General features: G+C 41.3%; 1 non-coding gene across 1 annotated transcript; it reads left to right on the top strand.

The window, feature by feature from the left end:
- Positions 1-8,016: 8,016 nt before the first annotated feature.
- On the top strand, positions 8,017-8,124 carry LOC148548438 (small nucleolar RNA R71). Its single transcript, XR_015898092.1, has one exon. It is a non-coding gene; the product is annotated as a small nucleolar RNA R71 (small nucleolar RNA).
- Positions 8,125-9,901: the final 1,777 nt, after the last annotated feature.

Genomic DNA, 9,901 nt, shown 5'->3' with positions numbered 1-9,901 from the left:
AAAATGAAGCATCGTCCCTGATGCTCAATCAAGCCGGGTGTGAAGGGGTGTCATCACTGGTAGGGATAGCAGCTGGAGGCTCTGCGGTGGTGGTGGGCTGAGGGTCTGGCTGCTGTAGAGGTGGGGCTGACTGGATCGGGATCTCCGGATCCGCAACCTCTATCTGGGGCATAACCTCCTGATGCGGGGCAGCCTGCTCTGTGGCTGCCTGCTGATGGGTCTCCTCCTGGAAATGAGTCTACTCCTCGTGCCCATCCTCCTCCTCCTCTGATGGCTCAGATGGTGTGTCGGGCTTAGAGGGGATGTCGCCAGATCGTATCATCAGCTTCAGGTGCTCATAGCGTCGCTTGTTGCGACGCTCCAATCTCTCATACCAGTGCCGGTTACGGCGCTCCATCTGATCAAGCTGTCGGAATAGGCGGTGCACGAGGCGGTATACGGGCTCAGAGGCAGGTGAAGGTGCAGTGGTAGCTGCAGGAGCAGCAGTGGTAGCTGTGGATGAAGAGGGTCTAACAGACGGTGGGGCTGGCTCATTGGTAGCAGTGAAGGGTGGTGGTCTGTAGCCCAAAGCTAAGAAGTTCTTGCTGTGAGGAATGATCTTCCTGCAATCTGCCGCTGGTTGTCTCTCATCGGCATCCTCCCATGGCACGTCAGCTCGACGGCCTAGCTGTGTAACCAGATACGGAAAAGGGAGGGTGCCTCGGACGTGGACCCTGACCATAAAATGCCGGATAAAGCGTGGCAGATAAAGGTCCTTCCCCTCCATCACACACCAAAGGAGGGTGATCATAGCTGCCGGGATCTCCGTCTCGTGAGTACTCGGCATCACATAATTACTCAAGATCTGATGCCATAATCGAGCCTTATCATGTAAGTACGCTCTCTTGATCCCTCGAGGCATGGTGGTGTCCTGACCCATCTCCCAAGGAACTGTCGGGTCGAGAGCTATCCGTGCCTTCACGGCATCCCAATCAAACTGCATCTGACGCATGTCCTCCTCAGCCTTTGAATAACCATCAGACTGATCGGACTTGGCTGGGAGCTGGAGAATGTCCTCTAAGGCCTCCTCAGTGACCAGAATTTGTTTTTCTCTCAGGTTCACTGCATCTAGGGTGGTGAGGTAGTAGTTGCAGTAGAATTCCCGGACCCAAGATGTGTTGACCTCTGTCAGTGTTCTCTCCAGAAAAAACCAGCCCCTTTGCTTGATTTGCTCAGTGGTGTACTGCTGGAGTGCTTCTGGAATCTTCAAAGTTCGCTCCAGGTATAGATTTCTGGAGTTTGCAAAAGCCAGGTACTTCAGCTCACAGTACCGGTTTACAAATTTTATAGGATCATATGCAGGGAGCAGCTGGTTAGCTTTTTCCTGCTGTGTGAAGTTCTTCTCCCGCCATGAGAAATCGTGCATGAGGGCAATGATGGACTGGGAGGAATCTCCTCGCTTGCGCTTGCCAGTAGCCTTGCCTTTTCCTTTCCTTTGTGAGGCAGACATCCTGAAAAACAGAAAACCAGGATATGGATAAAAATAGTAAAGCAAATAGGCAATTAAACAAAGGAAACTCAAAGCGGCAAAGGAGAAATAAAATAAGAAAAATGAGTATATGAAATGTGATTGAATTTATGTTAAATGGAAAAATAATCAATATGCCATGGTTAGAAAGTTAGAGGAAAGTGAAAATAAACAGAAAAGAGATCAAAAGGGTTAGTATGGTTAGAATTTGAAGAAGAAATTAGTAAATTAAAATTAGTGAGTTAGTAAAGTGCGGGTTAAAGTAAGTGGCATAGAAAAAATTCCATATAACAAGGATTCACAGGTAAGAATAGAAGTACTCATAATCGAACAAGGAAAACAGGGTGATGCTGATTCAAATAGAAATAAAGAAAGCAAAAATTGGAATCAGTGAATCACAAATGCTGTTTATGAACCAGGAAACCAAAGAGGATAAGAAAGTCTGCCATAGCATTCATGAAACGGTTTGGGTAAAGCAGAGTAAAACAGAGTTCAGAAATGCCAAACCAAAACATGAATGAAAACAATTTACAAAAAATTTGGGCAGCATTCCGGCTAAAATTGGATTGTCCCGGAAAATAAACAGCAATCATAGCAGTGCATATGAATTAAAAACTTGCTGTAGTTACCTATAATTAATAGAAACAGGAAAATTCAGAGTAACAAGCAGCAAATGAAAGAAATCACAGCATATGAACGAGGTCACAAGAACAGCAGAATTGCAGTTATGATAAAACAGAAACATGAACAGTGCAAATAAACAAACCTAGATCCACTAACCACAGCCTAAGCTACCTAACAACCTAAAAATCCACTACAGCATGCATATCTATTTATCCTAAGGATGAACAGAAATGGAAAAAAATATAGAAAAACGACGAACGGATAAAAGGGAGTGCGTGTTGCAGAACCTGGAAAGCGAAAGAAGTAGAACGGTTGGGTGATGGCGGCGGTGGTGTCCGGCGCGGTGGCGGGGCACGGCGGCACGGTGGCGGCTGAGGGGGAATGGGGATAGGGTCTTAGGGTTAGTGATAGAGGAAGGGAGGGGGGGTTGCGGGTGGGTGGCGGAGGGGGGGGCGCAGCTGGAATGCCGGCAGTGGTGGGTGGTGCTTCTGGGTGGTGGCGGAGAGGGGAGGAGAGAGGAAGAAAGAAGAAGAAAAAGGGGGAGGGGTGGTATAGCGACGGTGTCTGGACGGCGGCGGCGTCTGGGTGGTGGCGCGGTGGCGGCTGGGTGGTGCCGGGTGGTGGCTGGAGGAAGAAGAAGCAGAGAGGGAGAAGAGGGTTGGGGGTAGGGGGCTGCGCGACTGATAGGGTTCGCGTGGCTGGGGGGTTATATTTTCGAAACCACGCGGCCGCGTGGGGCACGCGGTTGCGTGGTTGGGGTGAAAATGGGAGTGACGCGATCGCGTGGGGCGCGCGATCGCATGAGAAGGGGGAAAGAGGGGTGACGCGATCGCGTGGGTCGCGCGATCGCGTCGCTGGAATTCGTGCTAAACGCATGACTCCAGCGCTGTTTTAGCGCAACTCTCTGTCTCCTTTTGGGGTGATGTGCAATCCATGCGACGCGATCGCGTCGCTCACGCAGTCGCGTGGGATTGGTATTGTGCAAGTGACGCGATCGCATGGGGCATGCGGTCACGTCATGCACCCCTTTTTTTTATATATGCATGAAAAATGCAGAATGCAATGATTAACATGAATGCTATGCATGATTTCAGGTTTAATAAATTAAAATGAAAAAGGAAAAATGAAAGCAATTAACAAGAAATAAATTAAAAAAAGAAGCGACCATACCATGGTGGGTTGTCTCCCACCTAGCACTTTTAGTTAAAGTCCTTAAGTTGGACATTGGAGGAGTATCCTATTATGGCGGCTTATGTTTAAATTCGTCTAAAAATCTCCACCAGTGCTTGAAATGCCAATAGCCTCTGGGGTCCCAAACCAAGCATGCAAAGCTTCTGAGCAGCTCCAAACAGATTTTCAGGCTCCCGGGATGACGAATGTCAGGATAGAGTCCTGGATTCCAAGCCTTGCTTTTAAATCTGCCTCCGTCTTGCTCTACATGTTTCCATTCGGGCAGTTTAAAAAGTAGAATCTCACCTTGGTGACCAAACGTTTTCCGTGATCCATGCAATTGAGCATGATACCAATCCGTGTACTTCGAGGTGAAGCGTGGAACCTTATTGAACCTTGTGCACCAGCTCTGAGTACAAGCCATTTCCCTCTTACTCTTAAAGCCGCAGAGAGCTCTAAGCTGGCCATCTGTTTCAAGCAAACCATATTCAAGTGAATAAGTAAAGTTATAAGTTAAGGATTGTACCCACTTGAAGCTTGTATTAGGTGGTAATGGCCTTGGGATAGGTGTTTTTGGTGATTCTGCAAGTTCCATTTCTTTGTGCTCTTCTGTGAATTCCTCCACTTCTTTGCAAAGATCTTCTATTGTATCTGTGTCCTGGTCAAAGTCTTTTGTGTCTTCCTCATCACTTGAGTCATAGATTGGAGGTTGAGAGAAATCTACCTCTGCATCATCTTTATATTCACTTGGAGAAGATTCTTCGATCTCAGAGAATTCACTTGCGGATGCAAGTTCATCACTAAGAGAGCTAGACTTGTGACTATCACTATTGAGGGAATTTGTTTCTTGGATTATTCCGTCTGATTCTTCATAAACGAATTGCCTTGGAGAAATATCCTCCTTAGCATCAACTGTAGTCTCCTTGACGGCGTGTTCCTCAATTCTGGATTCCCATGGAGGTTCAGCATCTCCTAGATCTTCAACCAACTCTTCTTCTTGAGCAATGACAGCTTCTTCTACTTGTTCTAGTATGAATTCATTCTCTGTCTTGTCCACTGGAGTTTCTGGTATCTCCTTCATGCTACGCTCTTCGTTAGACTGTTCACATGGGGCTGTGGCTGATCTTTGTGTATTTGAGCGCCTAGAAACCCATTGAATTATCGCTTGCTCCAGTTGTTGAATGGTTGTTTGAAATTTATTTACTGTTTCCGTTAGGCGAACCTCTGCTTCTCGGGTTGCTGGACTTGGACATGACACAAAGGAAAGTGGTGGTGATTGGGAGCGATTGGATTGGCACTGGGGTAAGGAAGGATCATATGGTGGCGAATGATGAAGAGAAGCTTGTGAGTGTTGTGGTTCGAGGTTATATTGAAAGGATGGTTTACATGCACGGGGTGGGGCTTGTTGGTAGTTACAAGGTTGTCCACCATATCTTTCAGCTGGGTATGCATTGTAGAATGGTCTTTGTCCAGGATATCTCGGAGGGTGTTGCTGCCAAAAGGGTTCATTAGATCCTCTTGGTTCCATCCATCCTTGATTGGTCTGACCTTGATGTGTGTTCCTGCTGTAACTTCTATTTCCTTTAACAATATTAGAACCAAACTCAAAGCAAGAGGGGTGAGAGTTCATGGTAGCAAATAAAGATAAACAGGAAAAAACAAAATAAATAAACAAGCAAAAGAAAAAAATATTTACAATAACCAATAATAAGGCACACGTTAGCAGTTTCCCGGCAACGACGCCATTTTGACGTTAGGATTTTTTCCAGTAAAGAATGTCATAAAAACAGTCGCATTGTAGATATAGTCTCTAAACCGACAAAAATCCCTTCGTACAAACGTTTTGGGTGTCACAAGTAACAAACCCCTTTAAAAATTGTTAACCGAGTATTCAAACCTCGGGTCGGCTTCTCAAGGAACTGCGAGGAGGTATGTTCTTATTATTGGCTATAAAGGTTGTAATCGGGGTTTAGAAGATGAGAAGCAAGTAATTTAAATGACAAGTAAAGTAAATGGCAATTAAAATAAATAAATACGGTAAAGCAGACTTTTGGCAAGGTAAGAGAAGTTGGAGGTCCAACGTAGTTATCTCTCTCAACTATAATGAAAGTTGAATCTAAACTCTACTTGGTCAACCTTTACTAGGGCAAAGGAAAGTCAAGGGACTAATTAAATTGACCTTTGAATCCTATTTATTTCCTAAGAAAAGGTTGGGATTACTTAAGTTCAGCTCAATTAGCAAGATAACGATTATCAATTATGTTGAGTTTAATAACTGTTGAGTTACTAAATTCTTAACCAGGACCAAAAGGGGAAAAAGTAAAATTGCTGGAATAATAAAAATGTCCTTAGATGGGAAGCAATGGTAACTTAAATCAAAGAGAACAATCATAAACTGAAAATACCTCAATTATCATTAATTCAAATAACAGTCTGTAACATGGAAGAATTCATAGATTCAATTATAAAGGTAAATAGCCAACTCAGATACTGAAATAAATAAATAAAGTAAAAGGGAAGTTTAAAGCAAAGAAATATAAAACCTGGATTGAGAGTCACTCTTAAAGCAAGAAGAAATCCTAAATCCTAAGAGAGAGAGGAGAAGATCTCCCTCTCAACTAAATCTAAATCATTCAAAAATAAAATATGTGAGCTCTGTTTTGAATGGGTGCATTCCCACACTTTATAACCTCTGGTCTATGCTGTCTGTACTTGGATCTGGGCCAAAAAGGGCTTCAGAAATCGCTGGGGGCGTATTCTGTAAATTCTGATACGTGGCCTTTGTCACGCGTCCGCATGGGTCACGCGGTCGCGTCATTCGGAGCTTTTCCTTGCCATACGGTCGCGTCAGTCATGCGTCCGCGTCGTATGCGTTCTGCTTATGTCGCGCGGTCGCGTCAGTCATGCGGCCGCGTCGCTGCATCTTCGCTTCTGGCACGCGATCGCGTCGTCCATGCGATCGCGTGAATACCAGTTTCCTTCAAAGCTCCGTTTTGCTTTCTCCTTCCATTTTTGTATGTTTCCTTTTCCATCCTTTAAGTCATTCTGCCTTAGAAAATCTGAAACTACTCAACACCCTAATCACGGCATCGAATGGAAATAAAGGTAATTAAAATAATTAATTTTTAAAGCTTAGAAAAACATGTTTTTCACAATATGACATAATAAGGAAGGAAAAGTAAAACCATGCAGTTAATATGAATAAGTAGGTAGAGGATTGAATAAATCACTCAAATTAAGCACAAAAGAACTCATGAAATATGGGTTTATCAGTCCACATCAATCACAGCTCTTGCTGTGGCTAGGAAGGGTCTTCCAAGTCTAATGAATTCATCCTCATTCTTCCCAGTGTCTAGGATTATGAAATCAGCAGGGATGTAAAGGCCTTCAACCTTTACTAACACGTCCTCCACTAGTCCAAAAGCCTGTTTTCTTGAGTTGTCTGCCATTTCTAATGAGATTCTGGCAGCTTGCACCTCAAAGATTCCCAGTTTCTCCATTGTAGAGAGTGGCATAAGGTTTATCCCTGATCCAAGGTCACATAGAGCCTTCTCAAAGTTCATGGTGCCTATAGTACAAGGTATTAAGAACTTTTCAAGATCCTGTTTCTTCTGAGGCAATCTCAGTTGATCCAGATCACTCAGTTCATTGGTGAGCAAGGGATGTTCATCTTCCCAAGTCTCATTACTAAATAATTTGGCATTCAGCTTCATGATTGCACCAAGGTACTTGGCAACTTGCTCTTCAGTAACATCCTCATTCTCTTCAGAAGAAGAATATTCATCAGAGCTCATGAATGGCATAAGGAGGTTTAATGGAATCTCTATGGTCTCCAGATGAGCCTTAGAGTTCTTTGGTTCCTCAGAGGGAAACTCCTTATTGATCTCTGCACGTCCCAGGAGGTCTTCCTTATTGGGGTTCACGTCCTCTCCCTCCCTTGTAGGTTCGGCCATGATGATCAATTCAATGGCCTTGCACTCTCCTTTTGGGTTTTCCTCTGTATTGCTTGGGAGAGTACTAGGAGGGGTCTCAGTGATCCTTTTACTCAGCTGACCCACTTGTGCTTCCAAATTTCTAATGGAGGATCTTGTTTCATTCATGAAACTTAGAGTGGCCTTAGATAGATCAGAGACTATGTTTGCCAAGCTAGATGGGGTCTGCTCAGAACTCTCTGTCTTTTGCTGAGTGGATGATGGAAAAGGCTTGCTATTGCTAAACCTGTTTCTTTCACCATTATTAAAGCCTTGTTGAGGCTTTTGTTGATCCTTCTATGAGAGATTTAGGTGATTTCTCCATGAGGGATTATAGGTGTTTCCATAGGGTTCACCCATGTAATTCACCTCTGCTATTGCAGGGTTCTCGGGATCATAAGCTTCTTCTTCAGAAGATGCCTCTTTAGTACTGTTGGATGATTCCTTCGATCCATTCAGACTCTGAGAGATCATATTGACTTGCTGAGTCAATATTTTATTCTGAGCCAATATGGCATTTAGAGTATCAATTTCAAGAACTCCCTTCCTCATAGGCGTCCCATTATTCACAGGATTCCTTTCAGAAGTGTACATGAACTGGTTATTTGCAACCATGTCAATGAGTTCTTGAGCTTCTGCGGGCATTTTCTTTAGGTGAATGGATCCACCTGTAGAATGGTCCAGTGACATCTTTGATAGTTCAGACAGACCATCATAGAATATATTCAGGATGGTCCATTCTGAAAGCATGTCAGAAGGACACCTTTTGGTCAGTTGCTTATATCTCTCCCAAGCTTCATAGAGGGATTCACCTTCTTTCTGTCTGAAGGTTTGAACATCCACTCTAAGCTTACTAAGCTTTTGAAGAGGAAAGAACTTGGCTAAGAAAGCCGTGACCAGCTTATCCCAAGAGTTCAGGCTATCCTTCGGTTGAGAGTCCAACCACATTCTAGCTCTGTCTCTTACAGCAAATGGGAAAAGCAAAAGCCTGTAGACCTCGGGATCAACCCCATTGGTCTTAACAGTATCACAGATCTGCAAGAATTCAGTTAAGAACTGAAAAGGATCTTCAGATGGAAGTCCATGAAACTTGCAGTTCTGTTGCATCAGAGAAACTAATTGAGGTTTAAGCTCAAAATTGTTTGCTCCAATGGCAGGAATTGAGATGCTTCTTCCATGTAAATTGGAATTAGGTGCAGTGAAGTCACCAAGCATCCTCCTTGCATTGTTATTATTTTCAGCCATATCTTCTTCTTTTTCAAAAATTTCTATCAGATTTTTTTCCAGAGAGTTGTGCTTTAGCTTCCCTTAGCTTCCTCTTCAGAGTTCTTTCAGGTTCAGGATCAGCTTCAACAAGAATGTTCTTATCCTTGTTCCTGCTCATATGAAAAAGAAGAGAACAGAAAATAATAGGGATCCTCTTTGCCTCAGTAGAGAGAGGTTCCTTTATGTGAGTAGAAGAAGAGAAGAATATTGAGAAGAAAAAGAGAAAAACTCGAACACAGAGAGGGAGATGGGGTTTGACTTTTGAGTGGAAGAGAAGTGTTAGTAGATGAATAAATAAATAGAAGGAGATTAGAGATGAGAGAAGAATTTGAAAATTTAACAAAATAAAATAAAAATATTTTAAATTTAAATTTAAAATTCAAAAATTAAAATTGAAATTAAATTAAATTAAAATTAAAACAATAAGTTAATTAAAACGAAATTTTGAAAAAGAGGAAAGGAATTTTCAAAAATTAAAGGTAGAGAGTTAGTTGGGCAGTTTTGAAAAAGATATGATTGAAACAAAAAGATATGATTGATTGAAAAAGATTTGAAATTTGTTTTTGAAAAAGATATGATTGAAATTGAAAAAGATATGATTGAAACAAAAAGATAAGATTGATTGAAAAAGATTTGAAAGTCAATTTTAAAAAGATAAGAGGTTAGGGGAGAAGTTAGAAAGAATTTTGAAATTGATTTTGAAAAAGATATGATTGAAATTGAAAAAGATTTAATTTTGAAAACTAAAGTTGATTACTTGACTAACAAGAAACAAAAAGATATGATTTTAAAATTTAAAGATTGAACCTTTCTTAATAGGCAAGTAACAACTTAATATTTTTGAATCAATCATATTAAATGCTAATAAGATTTTCGAAAATTATGAAAAAGATTTTTGAAAATTAATTTTGAAAATTTCGAAAATTATGAAAGAAAAATGAGAAAGATTTGATTTTTGAAAAAGATTTGAAAAAGATAGAATTTTTAAATTGAAAATTTGATTTGACTCGTAAGAAATAACTAGATTTTAAAAATTTTTGAAAAAGTCAACTCAAATTTTCGAATTTGATGAGAAGAAAAAGGGAAAGATATTTTTTCGATTTTTGAATTTTTAATAATGAAAGAGAAAAACACAAAATTGACACAAAACATAGAAATTATGAATCAAAACAACTAATGCATGCAAGAACACTATGAATGTTAAGATGAACACCAATAACACTTTGAATGTCAAGATGAACACCAAGAACTTATTTTTGAAAATTTTTAAGAAAAGAAAAACATGCAAGACACCAAACTTAGAAATTTTCAAACTTTAGACACTAACAAATTGAGAATGTATATGAAAAACTAGAAAAGACAC

Source organism: Arachis ipaensis, chromosome B8, assembly GCF_059453495.1.
Source record: "Arachis ipaensis isolate K30076 ecotype BB chromosome B8, ASM5945349v1, whole genome shotgun sequence".
Classification (NCBI taxonomy): domain Eukaryota; kingdom Viridiplantae; phylum Streptophyta; class Magnoliopsida; order Fabales; family Fabaceae; genus Arachis; species Arachis ipaensis.
The sequence above is the reverse complement of the archived record's forward strand: the minus strand, read 5'-3'. Positions and strand labels throughout refer to the sequence as shown.